At 39.6% G+C, this 19,506-nt stretch overlaps 1 protein-coding gene across 1 annotated transcript in view; it reads right to left on the bottom strand.

Annotated features, from left to right (window-relative positions):
* VSNL1 (visinin like 1) overlaps positions 1-7,415 on the bottom strand; it is a 98,281-nt gene extending 90,866 nt beyond the window's left edge. Inside the window, exon 1 of the mRNA XM_058682584.1 lies at positions 7,128-7,415. The gene's annotated coding sequence lies outside the window, so the exon portion shown is untranslated. The remainder of the gene's footprint in view (positions 1-7,127) is intronic.
* Between the last annotated feature and the right edge of the window lie 12,091 nt (positions 7,416-19,506).

The following is a 19,506-nucleotide window of genomic DNA, read 5'->3' as shown; positions in this document are numbered from 1 at the left end:
AAGGAAACAAATGTAAAAATGTGCTACCAGTTCCATATTCTGTTGGGCCCAATTATATGCTGCTATTACATGGCAGGGGGATGACAGTAGAGAAAAGGTATAATGGAAGGAGATGCACTGAAAGAAAGAATAAGAAAAAAGGGAAGGTTGAGGTCTCAGTGTAAGCATTTCTTCTAGAAATTCTCTTTTCTATGCATCCATGCCACTTTCTATTTTACCGACTTAGTAAATTGCATTTATCTGTCTTCCTCATTAGGCATAAATTCCTTGAAGGCTGGGACTGTATCTTATTTAATGTTGATTCCACAGTGACTACACAGTACTTGGCACATATACTCCATGGATACTTGTTTTACAAGGTAGGCCAAGCACTGTTCAGTGTTCATTGTTCTTAAGAGCTCACTTCCTTGCTCAGACGTTCTACTACAAATGTTGGTTCTACTACAACTCAGAGACTAACGTGTTTCAGGATATTGATTTCTGATGGAGATAATGGTAATGACAATAATTGACAATAATAACTGTCATTTATTGCATTTTCTTTTTTTAGTGTTTATTTTTATTTTTGAGAGAGAGAGAAAGAGAGAGCATACATGTGAGCAGGGGATGGGCAGAAAGAGAGGGGGACAGAGGATCTGAAGTGGGCTCTGTGCTGACAGCAGAGAGCCCAATGGGGGACTCAAACTCACAAACCGTGAGATCATAAGTTGAGCCCAGTATTGGATGCTTAACCGACTGAGCCACCCAGGTGCCCCGCATTTTTAAAAATGAAGCATTATATCTTTACATATGTAGTCTTTCATTTTCTGTTCAAAAATCCTGTGATTACTATTTTAAGTGGAAACTGAGGCTGAGAGCTTGAACCACTTATTCAAGGTCTTTGAACTAATAAGCTAGTGGAACTGGGGGATTTTTATACCTAAGTGTGTCCAGCTTGAAAACTCTTATTTTTATTTCCTATCATAATTTCTTTTGAGTCAGTTAAAACCTTGGTGAGGGCTGAGGAACTTTCCTATTCACGAACGAAAGAGGAGTAAAGATTAAGTGGATGGTTTTGTCTTTCATAAACTCATAACACCACTTGCCAAAGAATTCTAACAAATAGAAGTTGTTAATTGAAAGTCTGACTTGCACAGCACTATTTGATGCATTAAAATAAAATATATTCATAAGCATATCAACTTCACTGATAATGCCTAATGAGCCTCCAATGAGACATTTCACTCACAATTTAAGATTTGGTTTCAGGGTGCCTAGGTGGTTCAGTCGGTTGAGCATCCAACTTCGGCTCAGGTCATGATCTCATGGTTCGTGGTTTCGAGCCCCACGTGAGGCTCAGCACTGACCATGTGGAGCCTGCTTGGGATTCTCTCTCTCTCTCCCCCTCTCTCTCTCTGCCCTTCCCCGCTTGCTCTCTCTCAAAATAAATTTAAAAAAAACTTAAAAAAAAAGATTGGGTCTCAAGAAATCAGAAATAAACACACTAATCACAAATTAATAAAACCAATACAAAATATAAAACACCAGAGACTTCTGTAGCACCAGAGCCTAATATTTTAAGAAATTTTCAATTACAATAAAATATGAAACAACAGAAATATTAGGGTCTAGTTTTTTGAGTTAAAAAAAATCCACCCAGGCTCCAAAGCCCATTTAACATGTTAGTGATTTGCAAAAATCTATTTACATTCAGCTCCTCAAAAGTTCAGAGCCTGGGGTGCCTGGGTGTCTCAGTCGGTTGGGCATCTGACTTTGGCTCAGGTCATGAACTTGCTTTCATGAGTTTGAGCCCCGTGTCAGGCTCTGTGCTGACAGTCCAGAGCCTGGAGCCTGCTTCGGATTCTGTGTCTCCCTTTCTCTCTGCCCCTCCCCTGCTTGCACTCTGTCTTTCCTTCTCTGTCTTAAAAATAAAGATTAAAAAAAAAAATTCAGAGCCTAAGAGATAATTAACAAAATCCAAACAAAGGAGATAAAAATATTTAAAGTGACAGATTTCTGTTGTCAGAAAAGTCCCTATATGAACAAGAATAAAGAAAATAAGAATTCATTCTATAGATCTGTAATAATAGCAAGTAAATGTAACTGCTATGTTAACACTTTGCCTGTTATGAGTGATACTTCATAAAATGAGAGCCTTATTTTCTATAAAAAGTTCAGCAATTATTTTATCAAATATATTGAGCTTGAAGGCCAGTTGATCAATGAGAGTCCTCCAAGTCTGAATTGTAATTTAGAACAAGAGGAAATAGATTGTTCACCTGAAAATAATCCAACAAATGGTTATAAAAGCAATGAATTGTCTTAAAAAAAAAAAACAGTTGGTGGTTACACAGCAGTTCATCTGCGTTTGAAGTAGAGTGAAGTAAGGCGGTAGAGAAACCCAGAGAAAGCATAGGAATCATGACAAATTACCCAACTTGCATGCTTTAAGTTCGCTGATAAGGGTATAGAACATCTCTTTAATGTATTCACAGGCACCTTATTATTAAAGTGTCAAACCTCTGTGAGGATTCTTGAGTAACTTGCTATTCCATTTCTGTTTCATTCATTAAATAGTTTCTAAAGCACCCCCAAGTTCCCCATTTATGAAGTTCTCAATGAACCAGGCTGGGAGCACCTCAAACTATTTTGACTCACTTAAGAGAGCACATGTTACCATTAGAAACAAAATGTAAATGAGAAATGCACTACTGTGGTCCCTTCACCGTGTGAACATGTTAAAATAATTCCATAGTTCAAGGGACCCATGATCTAAGTAGTACACATAGCTACCATAGTCTGAGTTTAAATTCCCTTTTTGACTTATTAATACCAGTTCTTGTAGATAGGTACAAATAATTTATATTTTTACTTCTTAAGAGATAAAAATTATGTGTGGATTAAAATGAACTCTTGAAGGTATTATTATAGTGCTTTTATATCTTTAGTGGAAATAAATTATAAAATAATATTCAGTCCAGCTTTTCCTTTCAGTAACATAAGAATATTGAAAGCAATGTTAATTGTGCAATGTTTTTAGTCAAAACAATTTAATTTCTTAATGTAATTAATTAATAAGGTGCTTACAACTGATTCTTGGAACAGATATATAATTGACATATATTATAAAGTACTATAAAAGACATTGTACAAATATTGTGGAAATATTAAAAAGATCATTAAAATATACACCCTTGTAGACTATGCTTTCATATTGTAGATATCTCTTTAAAATGAAAATGTTCCTTGATATCCTATGTTTTTTATGTATTGGAGGGATGGATTAAGTAATTTATGTGGATCCCATTCAGTTCCTACACTGTATTAATTATGTGAATTAACCATTGGGAGAGTAGAAATATCAATCATGTATTAATTTGTGTACCATTGGATACTTCAGGAAAATTAATGCATTTATATCTACTAAATGTAACTGAGATGAACATTGTCAATTTCAACCTTAGACTAAACTGAATGTGATCCTTCTTTGAGAAGAGTCTTCCAATCTTTCTAAATAATTACTAATCTAAGGAGCATAGATATCACTCAGTACAAAGAAACAGATCTTTAGAAGGACATTAAAAGGTATTGCTCTCGTGAAGTAGGATAACATTTGTTTGCTATTGACATTATACTGTCATTTTATGAAACTCCTCAAGGAGGTCCTCAGCAATGTTTGTAATCCATACCTGTATGCAACCCCAATGGCAAACCTATAGCTTGCCCAGGACAACATTTCTAATCCAGTTATCCTATTGCAGAACGAGATTCACAGCACAGCAAATTGAAGCAGCTTGGCAGCTGCAGGTCTTTGCATAGGCTACCTGGTGTTCAGAATAGCCTGGGCACGACTATTTTCAGAGTGGGATAGTAAGACCAGGTGACATCTGACCCAAGAGTATTTGTTAGGGACAGACTCTATCCAAGACAGAGTTCATCCCAATTCAACAAAGGATTACCATGAGGGGAGGGGTTAAATTAAATGTTAATTGGTGACTGTGTTGAGACACTCACCTCCATGCTTCATCAAAAACTTCCAAGAGTATTTAACTTATCTTTCAAAGGAGAAAGAAATAGACTGTCTTCCTCAAGCCTTCCCTAATGTCTCAGCTTTTTTTCAGGTAAGAATTCCTGGCACTTTCCCAAAGGGTGCATCTGTGGTGGGCCTTGGTTATGTTTCTGAGGGCCTGGGAGATTTATATTTCTTCAAAAAGGAACAGGAGGGCCTGGATTATCTTTAAATGGCCCAGAGCTGTATTATCTGGGCATTCAGGAGAGAAAACGAGGGAGCAATAGAAAAATCAAGCGAGAGGGAAAGATAATATAAAAAGGAGGAAAGAGAAGAAGGCCCAGGTAGGCAGGTATCATTGCCTGCTTTGCAGTCCCAGTGCTGCAAGACCGAGAAGGAGGCTGTGCAAGGGCTTGCCAAGCCCTAAAGGCTTTGCAGGCGGCACTGCCGTCCTCTCTAGCGCCCACTTCAGGTTGAGCCGCTCAAGCACTCTTCCTTCAGTCTTCCGCCCCCCGCCCCCGCCCCTCCCCTTCTCTGCAGGTGGCTGCATCTGGAGGATTTCCAAGAAGGCTGGGGACAGTTAGGCATCTTGGATTTGGGTTCTGCCTTCTAGGAGCCAGGGGAGAGCTGGCAGGGCCCATTGTGTGTTTACACTGCAGTCGCCTCACTCCGCGAGGACCCAGACCCTGCAGCTGCAGCAGTTTTGGAAGATGTAAGACAGGCAGAAGAGTGAGGACGGCACCTGCAGTGTCTCTGAAGCCTGGAGTCCCTGAAGGATTAGAGCATGGAGGAGACAGAGATGGGTCTGGGCAGTCCTTGGACAGGAGCTTTGAGTGATGTGCCAGTTCTCTCAAAAAAAAAAAAAAAATCCAAGGATTCCAAAGAAACTAACTGAGATGCAGAGGCAGCCAGGAAGGGCAGGTTACACAGTGAATAAGGTGGGTAGATGGTAGGTGAGGGGCAATAGAAAAGAGATAGAAAGAGACCTTGCAAGAAAGGAGAAATGACAATAGTGTGAAAAGGAACCTTGGGACTCTCTTGAAGATGTGCTGGGGACCAGACAATTATTTATCTAAAGACTTTAGCGATGTCACTGAAGATGCTAAAAGTATAGAGAGAAGGGAACATTTCCACTCAACATTACTCTGTAGTTGTTTATTTCATAGACTAGAAGTTAACTGACATTTCCCTAGCTCCCTAGCTTCTGGGCCTCAATGGCCTCATCTGTAAAACACAGGGTTTGAACTAGATACTTTAGAAGGTCTCTGTCTGGTACGTCTCTATGACTGGCAGCCCATGAGCCAGGGTATCTGATACTAAACACCTCTAAGATTTCGTACCAGATCCCCCATTCTTCCTGCACTACCCATTTATCAATGCAGTGTAAAAACTGCACGATTCATGAAGCACATTCCAACTCTTAGTGAGGACGAGGAGTATGGTTCAGTTATGACAGATGATTGATCCTTCTGCCCTGGGGTAAGGAAGAGAAGAACAGTGATTTACACTTTGGGTTTCCACGGAGAGAATATTCTCGAATTTTTTATTTCAAATTTTATCCATTTAAAGAAATTGCAAATTCATTTGAGGAGCTCAAAATAGTTGGACTGACTAAAGGGCCAATGAGCCCTATAATGATCTGCCTTATTTGAAGGAAAATTTATTTCATTACAGAAACTGAATCTGCTTCTTCCATGGAAATCCATCCAGCTCACTGGCCATGCTCTTCGCTTGCCTGCCTGCCTCATGCCATTCTGCCAACTGCTTCAGTGCAGCATTTTCTGGAGTTATTAAACACCCAAGCTTAATGAGAGTGCACTTATGGGTGAAGTATTCAATGATGCAGGACCACCTCCCCATCACCACCACACGCAGTTTAGATGGAAGTGGGGGTCAAATATGTTTTCACAAGAGTTTCATTTTTAATTTGTCTCAGCCTGAAATTCCTTTAAATTAAAAACAAAAATTAATATGGAGAAATACAACTCCTTCGCTCTTCTTGTCTTCAAGTGGGATGTGACACACAGATAGTATCCACTTGTGTTTTCTACACCCACTAACATTTCCATTTCATTTTAGTCTCCAAAATATGGGCAGGAGCACAACTCTAGAAAAATGGATTCCCACTCTCGAATCTCACAGGGCACCGATCCATCCGTGCAGTGCTGAGTGCTCGCCCAGAACCTCACCATTTCCTCTGTCCCTCCACCGCCATTCACCAGTGCCCCCGGTTTCCACAGTGGGTTTGACCTTGCAAAGACCCTGCTTTAGTTCCTGGGCACGGAACAACCCATTTTAACTCAAAACACAAAACGACCTTTTCTCCTTTAAAGAAACACCACCGAATGTAACACATCTGGGCTTACATTTCTCAACCCCGCATTCCAGAATGGGAATACGGGGTGCAGAGGCAGGCAACTAGTTTGGGTCTGACAGCTTCCATTCAGAGAGGCTCTGGGTCTCAGACTCTGCTCAAGACAGACGGCTGACTATGTGGTTGAACATCTCTCATTTTTTGCTCATTCACCATCATGACGAAGAATCAAAACCGAAAAATTATCTACTCATTTCTCAATACTAAGAAATGTGCTTCTTTTGCGCGTCGCTCCGTGGTTCTAAACACTAACACCCCTCTTGGAAACCAATCCCGGTTTCCACACCATCTCGTCTACTCAGTTTCACTTAGCAAACACCTTCACTGCTCTTCCCCGGTGAGAAAAATGGTGCACCAAGCTCACGGATGGCAGGTTGGTACTTGACTGCAGCCGCTCAATAGTTTTATCAGCAACCGGAAAACTTCACAATCGGTCAAACAGCTACTTAAATGTGTGTGAGAGGAAATCCGCTTATTTATAGACTTACACTTAAAAAGCACCTCTGTTTCACCTATCTTAAATCTAGCTTCAGACAAACCCCCAAGCACGCCGCATATAAACACTCCTCCTTCCCCCACCCCCATCATCCCCAAAGATCCCCCTTTGACTAACAACACATTCAGATGGCCAGCCTTAACCAAAGCAACTGTCACCAGGCATTTGGACGCTCTATGCAAAGTATGTGACAATAGCCAAAGCATCTCTCAGACAATTGGCTGTACTACACATGCAGAAAAGCAACGAAGATTGCATTTTCCACTTACAGTTATAGCGCTGCGCACGGTCACTTAATGAAAATGATAAAACTCAACAGTTCTTTATATATATGTATAATTCAGATAAACGGTCAAGCCGTCTCTGTGTGTGGTTCTCTCGCGCTCTTTTTTTCTCTGGAGCTGTAGGCTGCTTAAATCCCTCTTGGATCGCGCCTCGCAAGCCCAGCCGCCGCCGCAACAAGCTCGGGTAAGTCTCTGCTGCAGATTGGGAATCCCATAGAAAACCTAGGGTCCCTGGAGCTGGCTGCGCAGGCGCGCGAGCCGCCGCCTCTCGAGGCACCCCCCTCCCCTCTCCCCTCCTCCCTCTTCCTCCAACTCCGCAGCCCCAGCGTGGAGAGAGCTGTGGAGCCGGTGACCAAAAGCAGCCTGGCGTTGGCGCATGCTCAGTTGGAGGGGCTCGGAGTTCCCGCGGATGGATTCCAGGTCTCCAGATTTTAGCAGAAACTCAAAAGGAAAGTACGGAGGAAAAGGGAGCTAGGCTACCGGAGCAGCCTCCACCTGGACAGACGGTAGGGAGAGCAAGTTGGGCTCACCACGCCCCGCTGTTATGGAGTCTGGTGGTGAAGGCGAAGGCCAGAAATGGGACACTTGGAGCCTGCTTTTCCCAAGGCTCTCAGCCAAGGCTCCCAGGGGACCCCCGACCGACCCTTTGTCGGGCTGTAAGATGACAGAGAAAACTGCAGAAATCCTTTTCTCCAAAGGAAGTATGTCCCCAGAGCTAGCTGTGACCATACCTACCCGGCCCCTGTGAAGGAATAGTTACGGTGGGCACTTTCCGTGGGCCATTGCATCCTAGGGTCTTATGCTGTGAGGACAGTCCTATCCAGAGCGGTTAGAGAAATGTGTGTTGAAGGGAGCTGGTTCCGAGACTCCTTGCCCTGTATGACCTTGGACAAATCATGCTAACCATCAACAAACATTTAACAAGCGCCTTCAGTATGCAGTTAATAAATATTTATTGACTATGCTCGGGGAGGGGGTGGTAGATGGGAGGGAACAAACCATCCTTGGAATCGAGGATTAAGGGCTTGGACCAAGCGATATTATAGTGCCCCCTTTTGTGTCCATTAAGGATGCATGTGTTTGCTAGCCCTCCCCCGCTCCCCACTGTCCTGCCAAAGCCTAGAAGACTTGGCAAGGAGTAGTGTCCAGTAAATGTTTGGTCGCCTCCCTACCAGGAAAGCAAAAATTCCCAGATGTTTCCAACCTGATCAGTTTTCCTCAAGTGTGTATGTTTGCACATTAATTCATTCGTTCATTCAAAAATTATGCATTAACCAACTACTTAGTATTAGCCACTTCTTTGGGGATACATGAAACGAATAAAACCCCATCCTGAGGTTTACATTCAGGAGGGAGTTTTATTTTCAAGAGGGGAGGCAGTTCTGGAGGCACAGTGAAGATCCAAGTTCTCCTTAAATAGAGACCTTTACAATTTCACACACCTTACCACGTTCAGGAAAACTGCAGTGTTACTTAATCTTTTGGTTCTGAGGACACCAAGAGCATCTCTCGTGGCAAAAGAGCTCGAGACAGACAAATCTCCGTTGCCAGGAGGGAGCTGCTCCTGGCTGCCAAGTCGGGGAGTCCAGCTGGGAATAACTTGAGGCCACTTAGAGAAGACCAGGAGAAACTCCGCCCCACCAGTCTCCGGCCCTGTAAAAGGCTTGTGCCAGGTGAGGACCCCCAGTAGTGACACCTGAGCCACAGCCTGACGCTCAAAGCCGACCTGGCTGCCCCAGAGCCCAGGAACGCGCTTTCTTGGGCCAGTCGCCTTCTGCAGTTTGCGCGGAGAGGAGAAAGCTAGCGGGACTCTCGGGACACCGCTCCAAGAAGTCCCTTCCCGTCGGGGCTCTTCCGCGGGGTGCTGGCGACCGCGGAAACCCGGAGCGCGGAGTCGCGCGGAGCAGGGCGCGCGCCCGGGCGCGCTGCGGCAACTGAGCACGTTGTGAGTCTGGCGAGCGCCAGCTCCGCGCTCCCGGCCCGCAGTGCGCACTGCGCAGCGGGACCGGCCGAGAGGTTCCGTCAGTTGCTTGGGATGGGGTGGGGGCAAAAGTCAGCTCTGGATGAGTCGTTCTGGTTGGCTTCGGAGACATCTCCAAAGCTTTCAGAGTAATTTCTCATCTTTTGTCGATTTCCCCTACTAAAGCGTTTTACGCTGGGCTCTCTGGTTTCTCTCTCGAGAACAGCCTCAGCACTGCAATCTGCATCAGCCAAAGGAAGGGGTCAGGATGCCATTTCTCGGCGTGAAAGAGACAGGCCTATTGATTGCGCCCTGGCGATCTCTTTCGCGGCATTGTTCGGTTTTAGATAAGTTACTTTCAAGTTGTGTTTAGGAAGAAACGAACCACTGATACTTCAAACCGTGTTCTGTTGTAGGGGAGATTTGATTTAGATGCATGCGCTTTTGTGAAGCAGCTTTTGTCTAATTGGGCAGACAGAATTTTTAAAAAGTTTTATTTGCACTGAAGCGTCGTTTGGCGTCCTAAGGTGATATCTTGATTTTTAATCTCCAGCTATTTTGCAGCTTTATTTTCTTAAGCTCTAATGTTTTGTTGTTGTTAACTTTTTTTTTTTTTTTTTTTTAGATGCCCTTTGGTCGAGTTTTATATGCAGCATGAAATCACAGTAGGGGAAGCAAATTCTAAAAGACACCAAAGGGATATTGTTTAAATTACAGAAATCAATTCCCCTTTTTAGGATAGTGGAATGAACTTGAAAAGAAGAATGGCAGACATTAAAAAAATAAGAGAACCCTCTGTTTCTTTAGGCATTTGCAGATGTTTCTGGTGACCACAGAGGAGCAGAGGTGCCTGGTCCCCCGCTCAGGCGTAGAAGGGACAGGAATACCGCACTCTGCTGAGTAAAGAATGCCATTGCCATCAAGCTACAGCGGTTGTTCTATTAAAGTCTCCTCCGCAACACTGGATGGCAACACTGGATGGATAGCGGCGTCAGCTTTCATACTGTCTGGAGATTTTTGAGAGTTGGGGGTGGGGGGGAGGAAGGTGCTGGAAAGAGGAGTTTTGGGGTTTGTTTGGCTTTTTTTTTTTTTTTTTGGACTATCTAGTGGAATCCTCACTTACCCAGAAACAACTGGGTAGCCATGTTCCTTTCCTCTGTTTCAAATTATATTGTTTTCCCAGGTAGTCTTACTTCCACTTTACTCATTCCCAGATTTAAACAAACAAAACAAAACCAAGAATGACTTTTTAGGTGTACACAACTTAATTTAATATTGCCATCCACTTTAATGGAGACATAGACAAGTTGAACACTGAGAATGACAGTAAAAGCACAGAACGCCTGGAGGGTAACAGGTCTGAGCTTGTGGTCCTCTGAGCTCGTGGTAATATTATTTATTAGACATGCTGTGTATAAAGTATATGAGCCAAGGATGGTGGAACTTAAGGCATGGGGCATTTAGGAAATTGGAAGGAAAATTAAGTGTTTGAAAGTCAACGTTGGAAAATGAAAAGAGAGGAATTGGAAAATGGATTTATACTAATTTAAATTCATGCAGAATAATAATAGCAATTTTCTTGTATAGGTGAAGTGTCTTTGTTTCAGAAAGCTGAAGGTGTTAATCCTTACAGAGGAGATGTATTACATGAGATAATTATGTTGATTCTGTTTTATTTATCCTTTTTTTAAAAAAATATACAGGTGGGCTGCCTGGGTGGCTCAGTAAGTTAAGTGTCTGACTCTTGATTTTGGCTCAGGTCATGACCTCAGGGTCATGAGATGTGGCCCTGCATTGGCTCCATGCTGGGTTTAAGATTCTTTCTTCTCTCTCTCTCTCTCTGCCCCTCCCCCCCTTCTCTCTCTAAAAAGGAAAAGAAACGGTCATGCAAATGTAGGTGGTATGCAGCCTTAAGAATGGAGAGTCCTTCATTCTGTCTTCCACATTGGGGCCTGACCTATAGAATCCCAGCACAGCTCTTAAACTGGAAATTTCCACCACTATCTTTGTGTGTTTTCACCACATAAAATAGCAGAATTACACTAAATATGATCCCTGTTTTTTTCTTCAGTGACTTTTTAGATAGTTCTGTATGCTAGGCTGTATTCTTCTTTAGTTGTGTGAATAGCCACTGCAAATATAATCATGAATTCATATTCTGGGGCTTCTGTACTTTGGAAATCACCTGATGCCAAAGGGTCTTCAAAAGCCCTTCTTGCTTAAAGGAGATCTTACTAACTTATTTCTACCTTCAATCTTTATTTTCCTTAATATAGTTCCTTTGAATTTATAATGATACTCCTAAGCTCAACAGAGAATTTTAGCATAAAATATAAAGGAAAATAAAAATATGAATTCTTCACTCCTGAGACTACCAACAAAAACAAACCCACGTTCTCTACCAGAAGATTTTCACAGTTGGGTTTATATTTTCACTTCATGCTTAAAGGAGGAATGAAACGGTAGACTCCTTCATTTTTTAGTGTTCTTACCATATTCCTCCTTTAAAGTTCATTTGGGGGCACCTGGGTGGCTCAGTCGGTTAAGCAGCTGACTTTGGCTCAGGTCATGATCTTGCGGTCCATGAGTTTGAGCCCCACATCGGGCTCTGTGCTGACAGTTTGGAGCCTAGAGACTGCTTCAAATTCTGTGTCTCCCTCTCTCTCTGCCCCTTCCCCATTCAAACTCTGTCTCTCTCTGTCTTTCAAAAATGAATAAATGGTAAAAAAAATAAAAAAAAATAAAGTTCATTTGACCATCATAAGGAGGTTGAGGAAGAGATCACTGATGATTCTCATTTGTCTTCCAGAATGTAGGTTTAGTACCTGTACTAGAGTTTCTAAGAGTGGGTTGTATTGATACTTTAAACAGAAAAAGAAAAATGTTTGAAGAATTAATGGGTGTGTTTAACAGTGGCTACAGGTTGAATTCCTTCTGATCTCATTCATTTATCAGACACCTGTTGAGTACCTACTGTGTACCAAGCAGTGTACTGAGCATGTTAAATGCAATATTACATTCACAATGACTTTATTTACATATAGCTACTATTATAATCCATTTTACATATGAGAAAGAAACCGAGGAAATATGTATTAGTAATATCTCCAGATGCCTTCTTCAGTTAGCCTCAGCTTCTCTTTCTTCACCCCACTCCAATTAATGTCATGATTCCGCCCCATAAATTACTACTTTTTTATTCACCTAAATATTGTGAATACTGTGATCATCTTATTTCTCTTCAGTAGTCTCCCATTTTCTTCTGAGAAAACTTCAAACCCTAAGTCACATGTTCAGAATCTTCCACCGTGTGGCCCACTGCTACTTGCCTGCCTTGACTGTAGAGCATCTAATTTGGGAGGGGGATAGGGGAGGAAACAAGTCCAGGAAAAAGTCTACCTATCCCAGCATTCCCACATTTTCATCTACCACATGAAGGAGAATAGAAACAGAAGTCTCCCTCAATTTTTGTTTTCTGTTCTTACTATGTTTCTCCTTTAAGTTCATTATACCATCCTGAAGGAATGTTCCAGAAGAGAAAAAATGACTATGGGTGATCTTAAATCCAGACTTTTCTCTTGCTATTTTCTTATTTACAACTGCCTACAGAACATCTTCATGCACATTTCTCACAGTAACCTCAAATCCAACATCTACAAAGTAATCATCCCCTCTGCCCTCTGCTCCCACCAGTCTGCCTATACTCCCTAGCACTTTGAAGGTGTCCACTATCAACCCCCTGCTCTAAATCAGAACCTTGCACATCACCTTCAGCCCTTCCATCTCACTTATTCCCTGTCAAATCGTTACTTAAATCTCAGGGATTCCATACTCCCAACGTCTCTCAAATACACCCCTCACTGCCACTGTGTTAGTTCATTCAGTCTTTCATCATCTCACTGCTGCACTATTTTTTTTTTTTTTTCATTCTCATAACGATTGCAAAAACTCACATAAAATCACATCACTCCTTTGAATAAAACCATTGAGTAGTTTCTCGGTTAAAATGGTAAAAATAAAAGCTCCTTGCTTCGCACACCATACAAGACCCCTTGTGTTCTGGCTCTCGCATACCTTCCAGCCCCATCTCCTGCCACATGTCATTAGTATTCTTTGCTCCATTGTACTGGGGGGGGGGGGGGGGGAGGGGCTTTACCTTCTCTGTACTCTTTCCTGTGTTCTTTCTCTCTTCTCAGGAAACTCTTCTATTAAGATTTCTATTAATACCTCAAGTTCGACTGAAATATTTCTTAACCAAAGAATCTTTCTCTTCCTGGCACTTAGTAGATAGTTTATAGGCTGTTGTAAAGATGGACTCAAATAGTATATAGGATAATACTTTATAAACTGTGACTCTATTTGAACATAAGATACTATGTAATGGCAATTTGTTTATTAATTATTAAGTAAAAGCTTTATGTTGTTTGCTTTTCATTTCAAAAGGCAAAATGAATATATGATATTGGTGTAAAACAAAACTTTATTTTAAAATGTTTATTCATTTTTGAGAGAGAGAGTGAGAGAGAGCAGGGGATGGGCAGAGAGAGGTGGTGGGACAGAGCATCCGAAGCGGTGAGGCTCGAACTCACAAATGTGAGATCATGAGTTGAGCCAAAGTTGGACGGTTAACTGAATGAGTGACCTAGGCATCCCTAAAAACAAAACTCTTGAACTGTTTTAACTAATGTGTGGTCTTTGATTGAATTTAGAGTTAGTAATTGCTATAAAGAAATTTTGTTTAACATTTATATATGTGTGTCTTACACCTTGGTTGAATTACTGTTACACAAATAATCCACATTCAATATTTATTAGTTTTTAAAGTATCTTTTTTTTAATGTTTATTTATTTTGAGAGAGACAGTGAGCACGGGGGGAAGGGCAAAGAGAGAGTCCCAAGCAGACTCTGTGCTGACAGCAATAAGGGTCTCTATGCAGGGCTCATGTGAGGCTCCAATTTACAAACCATGCAATCAAAACCTGAATCCAAATTAAGAGTCAGACACTTACCTGACTGAGCCACCCAGGTGCCACTACATTCAACATATTTAAAAGCACTTGTTAACCAATTGATTTTCAATGTTTTTATTCTGTTTTTGTCTGTTTTTCTAAACATTAGGCATAAATTATAAGCATAGAACTATAATAAAATACTTTCTATTTTATAGCTTCTAAATGATTTCACCATCTTTATATTATTTGATCCCCAGATATGATTATCTTCATTTTATAGATGAGATTATTAGCACTTTAGAAAGTCCGAATTATAATGCTTTCTAGAGGTTATGTGCCTGTAATGTGGTGGAACTAGGTACAATTCAGTAATCTAATTCTGCTTTTTCAGTAACTACTCTCCAATACTGACAGAATGTTCCAGTAGTTTCCATCTTTCTCAGTTTCAGGTTCTTGCTTGGCATGACAAGAGCATGCAGTTAAAATGTAGGAAGAAGGGAGTTATTATTGCTTGGACTAATAAAGTTAAAAAAAAATAAATGTAAAATAAATGTTTGCCTCACTTTTTTTTCCTGGATTTAGGAAACCAGGTTTATTACAAACCCAAGGAGAAAGGGTATTGGGTATCCATTAGCAGTTTATACTATAATCCTGTGGAATTTTTTACACTAAACTACAACTTATTTACTTATTAAAGCATTTCTTATTTTTACATTTTGCCCCCAAAGAATCCATTTTTGTTCAAATTACTTGCCATGTGACAAAGACAGAAGTACTTTATTGGTTAATTGTCTAGTAGAATTTCTGAGATGATCCACTGAAATTGGTGATTGAGATGCAGTTTACTTTATTGTTTTATTTTTTAATTTATTTATTTTTAACATTTATTTATTTTCAAGAGAGGGAGACACAGAATCCAAAGCAGGCTCCAGGCTCTGAGCTATCAGCACAGAGCCTGACGTGGGGCTCGAGCCCACAAACTGTGAGATCATGACCTGAGTTGAAGTGGACGCTTAACCGATTGAGCTGCCCAGGCGCCCCTATTGTTTTAGGCTGATTTGGTATATTTTGGAGGCAGAGATTGGAGTTATGCACAAGCAAAAAAATGTCAGGGATTTCCAGCAACCACCAGAAGTTGGAAGAGAGGCATGGAACAGATTCTTCCTCAGAGTCTCCAGAAGGAATTGACCCTAGTGACACTTCATTTCAGATTTCTGGTCTCCAGAACTGTGAGAGAATAAATTTTTGTTGTTTTAAGACACCCATTGTATCGTATCTCATTACAGCAGCCTTAAGAAATACAGAGAACTATATTTAAACACAGCATTTGGCACTTAAGTTTATAATAAAGAATATTGTGGCAGTGAGATCATAGAAAAATAAAGTTTTCTACAAATAGGTGTACTTTTTTTTTTCACTCTGTGAAAACCACTGAGCTTTGAATTAAGACACGGGTTCAAGAACCAACTCTGCCATCTATGAGATGTGGTTTTGGGCAAATCACTTAAGTTCCCTTCCATGACTTGATTTCCTTATTTATAAAATGAAAAAGATTAAAACTCTACCTAAAAGTAGGACTCCGTAGTTCAAAAATTCAAGATATTGGGCATCCACAAAATTCTTGATAGTAAGGAATAGTGCTAATTTGCATCTAAGATGATACTGAACTAGTTTCTTCTGATTGAAAACTACAGGCATTCCTCCTTTTATTGTGCTTTGCAGATGTTGCTTTTTTTTTTTTTCACAAATTGAAGTTTTGTAGCAACTCCGCATCGAGCAAGCTTATTGGTGCCATTTTTCCAACAGCAGTTGCCACTTGTCTCGGTGTCATATTTTGGTAATTCTTGAAATATTTCAAACTTTTTGAATACTATTATACTTGCCTTGCTGCAATCTCATGATAAAATTTTAGTGAGTGGGGAATTGCTTCTTCTGGATGAGATGGAGTCTACTCCTGGTGAAGGTACCGTGAAGATTGTTAAAATGACAACAAAGGATGTAGAATATTACATAAACTTAGCTGATAAAGCAGCAGCAGGGTTTGAGAGAGTTGATTCCTATTTTGAAAGAAGTTCTACTGTTGGTAAGATGCTATCAAACAGCATCTTAGGCTATAGAGAAATCATTCATGACAGGAAGAGTCGATGGATTTGGCAAACTTTATTGTTGTTTTATTTTAAGAAATTGCCATGGCCACCCCAACTTTCATCAACCGCCACCCTGATCAGTCAGCCGCCATCAACATCAAGGCAAGACTGTCTATTAGCAAAAAGATTAGGACTCGCTGAAAGTTTAAATGACAATAATTTTTAGCAATAAAGTATTACAAAATTGAGATATGTACATTTTTTGACATAATGCTATTGCACACTTAATAGACCACAATATAGAGTAGTGCAAGCATAACTTTTATGTGTACTAGGAAACCAAAAAATTCATTTGACTCAATTTTGATATTCCTTTTATTGTGGTGGTCTAAAACCAAACCCACAATATCTCTGAAGTATGCATGTCTGTAAATAGAATTAATGGTTTTGGTTTTGAGTTTATTTAAAATAATATCCTTAGAGACCTTTCATATTGTTTCTCATAAAAAATTGGATTATGTACATTGATCATAGTACCACTGCTAGAAGTAATACAAACTCTGTTTAAGATATCCCAGACTGACTTATAGATGTTCTAATAAAATTGAGTATTAGTAACACTGCAGTGTTAAACAATATTTTGAAATTAGACTTACGTAACACTTTGCTAATGTAATGATTTTTAAAAATAGGCTGTATTTTCAGAGCAATTTTAGATTTGTAGCACTTATAATGCTTTCAGAAACATTTATTGACCACAGACCTTACTGATTTCAGTTATGGAGATTATAGTGTAGTATTAGAAGTTCAAGCATATCGATTGTGGATTGGATGAAAAGTAAGACTAAATAACGGATTAATTGTATTGCTTCTTTAATATATTGTAAGCCCTTGGTATTTATGAGGATTATGTCCTGTGACCTTTCTGACTTTCCAACACATGAATATCACTCCAGGATAAAATTGCTTTTTTGGTAAAATGGCCATAACATTGGTTACTTAAGGAGTATTAAGTGAGACAATAAATTAAATAAGAACAACAGTCTATGTTGAACTACAGACATTGGGTAAGCAGTTGACTAGACCTACCAGTTTAGTTATCAGTTACAAGTATAAATTTATAGTTTGTAGCATAAGACTTATAGCATAAGATTGTAAATGTAAGATTTACATTTGTGCTTTAGCAACATGGCATATTACTGTCATTACAACCTTTAAGATCAGTCACAAATAGATACAGACCAAGGATTAAATCTTTAAGACCACATTCTATTAAAATTCTGCTACCTGTAAACATTAAAATTTCATACATCATTATACTCCTTGAAAAATAAGTAATTGAAACTTGAAATCATGGTCATTTTGAAAGCAATTTGAATCCAGTGAATGAAGGTCAGTTTTAAAAGAGCTAAAATTTACTCCTTGGTCTTTATGAATTCAACATGCATTTTTATAAATCATTCTTTCTAAATACTTCTTAATAGACTGAAACTCTTTCTCCTTAGAAGCTAATACATGTGTTAATCTAAGAGAAGAAACCATTAATGGTATTATTTTATACTCTTTCTATCCTAAAAGTTGTGTGAACCACTTGCCACTCTGGTAGAGAAGAGAGAATATAGTAACTCTACTTTTATTCTTATTATCCTCAGTATTCAATATAGGTTTGTGCCATATATGATGGAATATATTATAAAAATATTTAAAGAAGAGGTGACATAGGGGTTGAGTTAATTTCCATGAATATCATATGATTTATGAAAGAAAGAAGAAGTTAGACTTGAGAACAGGAGTTTCTAGGTTTATTTGACTGGGTAACAGCTTTTACAATTCTCATTAGACCCTAGAACTGAACCATCTTTTGGCAACTAGTGTAATTATTTGCAACACAAGGAATATGTTTATATTCTACTATTCTACTCTATGTTGTTGTCCTACCTTCCTTCCTTCCTCCCTCCCTCACTCCCTCCTTTCTTTCTCCTTTTCTTTCTTTCTTTCTTTCTTTCTTTCTTTCTTTCTTTCTTTCTTTCTTTCTTTCTTCTACCAACAAATGAAGGCTGTACTAGACTTAATTTTTTTTCCTTTAACTGTTTATTTGGTAGCTTGCTTAGACATGACCATAATTGTTCAAGGCCTTTGAAAAGTTTAGTGTTCCCTTTTATAATTTCTAATGGAAATATTATTTATTTTTATATTTTGAGAGAGGTTGTCTATATGCAAATTAACACTGAAATCCACATGTTATTCATTTAAAGATTCTTTGCCACTCACTCAAACTAATTTTTGTGAAATGAATTCCCAAATTCAAACATTAAAACTTACCATATTAAACAATAAGTAAAATATATTCAAGGAGTTACTGCTTAAAAGCCTTTTGATGATGATATCATACCCCAGTAAAAATCTGCCAGCTTACAGTATAGTCAAAATCAGACTACATTAAAACAAGGATAACACTTTGCAATCATGCCAAAAACCAAGCCAACCATGCTAGTAAAAAGAGATGAGGTTTAATTTCCATCAAGAGTTAAGAGGTTTTTAAGCCCACACAGAGTTTACAGATGTCATGTGATTGTATATATAAGTAACACAGAATATGAATTATAACATTTTGCTCATTACCATGTATAGTTAGAACATAATAACAGCAAAAAAAAAGTTGCAGGGAACATGCAGTTCTGATATTTCTGCCCTTCACAAACATGCTGATGCATTTTAATACACACACTGACACAAAATTTTGTGCATTTATAGCTTTTCCCACTGTTGAGCTCTGTTTCTGCTTTCCCAACTAGAAATCTAGTGCAAAAAATGTCTAGCAATTTCTTCAATGCGATATACTTAAAATTTTTTTTAAATGTTTTATTTACTTTTAAGAGAGAGAGAGAGGCAGAGTACAAGCGGGGGAGGGGCAGAGAGAGAGGGAGACACAGAATCCGAAGCAGGCTCCAGGTTCTGAGCTGTCAGCACAGAGCCCGATGCGGGGCTTGAACCCACGAGCTGTGAGATCATGACCTGAGCTGAAGTAGGACGCTTAACCAACTGAGCCACCCAGGTGCCCCTTCAATGCAATATACCTAAATCCAAACCCCTTGCCTCTATGCTCATGATATATTCTCAAACAAGTACAACCTCTCCACACCTCTCCTCTATTAATGGTTTCTCTATTAATTTTCTTAATAATTTAAGCTTGAATCCTAGAAATCATTGTTGATTCCTTACCCCCCATGATAGCAGAGCATTATCAAATTCTAATAATAATTTCTTAAAAATATAATTCCCGTTTCCATTCCTGTGGTTTATGCTCAAATACATGTTCTTAGTATTTCTGGTCCTATGGCAAGGGCCCCTAATTTCTGCCTAAT

Source organism: Neofelis nebulosa, chromosome 9, assembly GCF_028018385.1.
Source record: "Neofelis nebulosa isolate mNeoNeb1 chromosome 9, mNeoNeb1.pri, whole genome shotgun sequence".
Lineage (NCBI taxonomy): Eukaryota > Metazoa > Chordata > Mammalia > Carnivora > Felidae > Neofelis > Neofelis nebulosa.
Note: the sequence above shows the minus strand (reverse complement) of the source record. Positions and strands in the feature narration are given on the sequence as shown.